Source organism: Dipodomys spectabilis, unplaced genomic scaffold (assembly GCF_019054845.1).
Source record: "Dipodomys spectabilis isolate Male_0828 unplaced genomic scaffold, ASM1905484v1 ptg000096l, whole genome shotgun sequence".
In the NCBI taxonomy this organism is placed as follows: domain Eukaryota; kingdom Metazoa; phylum Chordata; class Mammalia; order Rodentia; family Heteromyidae; genus Dipodomys; species Dipodomys spectabilis.
The window spans coordinates 23,672,620-23,675,055 of NW_024870773.1; positions in this window are offsets into that span (position 1 = coordinate 23,672,620).

The following is a 2,436-nucleotide window of genomic DNA, read 5'->3' on the forward strand; positions in this document are numbered from 1 at the left end:
GACAAACTAACAATCAATTATGTGTTAGTAATTCCACAATATACAAGAGAAAGCTTGGTATTGTTGTGTGTGTATGTTGTTGTTTGTTTTTGTTGTTGTATGTGAGAGTGTGTGTACTGGCACTGAGGCATGAACTCAGGGCCTGGGCATTCTTCCTTTATTATTTTTTTTTTGTCCAAGATTGATGCTCTACCACCTGAGCCAAAGCTCCACTTTGGACTTTTTGATGGCTAGAGATAAGACTCTCATACACTTCCCGCACTTCCATGGTTAGAGATTTACGTGTTTTGTGTTGTTGTTATTGTTCTTGGTATCATTTTGCTGTTTTACAAGACTGTTTATCAGAATATGTTTCAAGTTCACAGGAAAATTTTAAGTTCAGAGAGGTCCTATGTACCCACTGAACCCTCTCTTTTTCACCTCTTCATGCCCACACAAACAGCTGTGCTCACTGCCAACATCCGACACTTTGTCAAACTTTGTCAACTTTGGTAGAACTTTGTCAGCTTTGCTCTGGATTTACCTGTAGACCCTTCTCCGTTACACAATGGTCTGGCATTTGTATTGATAAAGAGCCCTTGCCATGGAGTTCAAGTTCAATCCTTAATTTAGTTCACTTTTCAGGACAGTAAATTTGATTCATGCACTTATTATTCAACACACGCAAAGGAAATTTTATGTTATTTGGTGGGAAGAGGTACAAATATAAAGGTAGTTGAAAAGTAGAGGGTCAATATTCTACCAAGGTGCTAAAACCTAAGCCTGAGAAACCCAAAGTTTCAAGCTCTTTTTTTTTTTTTTAATCTCTAATTAAGTGAGCCAGAGTTTACTTGGAGTTGTAGTTCTCTAATCCTGAAAGATTACAGTGCTTTTATAATTGGGAGATAAACATATAATGATGCTTTTCCTATTTTGTCTGGATCTAACATCTGAAACTTCATCTTCAATGGAATGTTTTAATGTTTTTTTTACTTTGATGCACAATAAGAAATGGAAGAAAGGAGAGAAGAAAGGAGGGAAGAAAGGAAGGGAGGGAAAAACGGAGGGAGAGAAGGAGGAAGGTTATCCAAGCAAACATGAAAATAGAAATAAACAAGTTATATATAATTATTACTCCCTACAGCCTCCAACCTGATTCTTAACTGCTATGAAAATTCACTGCCCACAAAAATGGATAAATTTCCCATCCTAAATAAGCCATCCTCCTTGATATTTTTATTTTATTCCAACCTGTTTAATCATCTTATAATCCATGATATCTTAAACTGTAGTATTCCACTCCATTTTATTGATGTCTGCTTTGTACCACATTGGATTCATATACCAACATGGCATACTTTTTACAAAGAATCCTCACAATGCTGAATTTTGTCCCTCTCAGACAAAACAAGGCAAAAATCTGGTTAAATTGGTGCACAGCCACAGAGGAAATCAAACAGCCTAATTTCAACTGGCTGCATTTCCGTTCTTGAGTGGCTGGTTCTGTTGATATGCCTCTTCTTCCCCAGAGTTCAAACGACCGTGGTTACAGAGGTTTAGCATAAATCTCATAAATAAACACAGAAGAAATCTATCCCAGAGTTTCCCTGAAGTTTAGTGCTAATCAGAGAAGCCCACGCTCATACGACATCTGTTCGGTGACAAGAGATCCTTCTGCAGTCAAGAGCTGTTCAGAAACTCTGACCTAAATTTTGCACCAGCTTAAAAACTGTGCAAGGAGTAAAACACCACACAAATCAATTGTCACATGAAAACCACATTTCCATCTGTTCCATCCCATGATTTGGAGTCATCTGACTCACATAAACCACCAGGAAGCCCCATGCCACCAAGGCAGACACAAAGACATCCGGATGGCTGGATCAATTAATAAAAGCGAGAGTCCATACATGCACATTAGGATAATTTATTTCTGGCTTTCCTTTGTGTATCGAGAGAAATCGACTGAACGTTTAAATTTAAAATCAGTTGTTATGGCAACTGTGGTAAACAACAGCTTTGCCTACTGGCTAGAGGACAAGGTTGAAATCATTTATTTAAATAGAGATGCCTCTGAACAAGCAGAGGTGAAGAGTTGCACATTAACTGATTTCCAGGGATTAGCAGCGAATTTGGGACTCAATAAATGTCTGTGGAGCAAATGATTGAAGGCATGATGAAAGATTCTTCAGAGATTTTAGCTGCTGGCCAACAGAGATGAATCCCAAATTCCTTCCACTCTAAAAGCCAATAGCTGTTTAGAGACAAGATCCCTCTCATGTTTACTTTCCTTTGAGCTTTAACGAGTCTTATCCAGGTCCCTAGGCCTTTACTAATTTCTTTAACGTGACTCAAAATGCAGCTACCAGAATGTCACCGGCGTAGGTCCCAGGAATGTCTGTGGTAAGGTAATCTACTCTTCCTGGAATTGTAATACACACCAGCTCAAGCAAATGT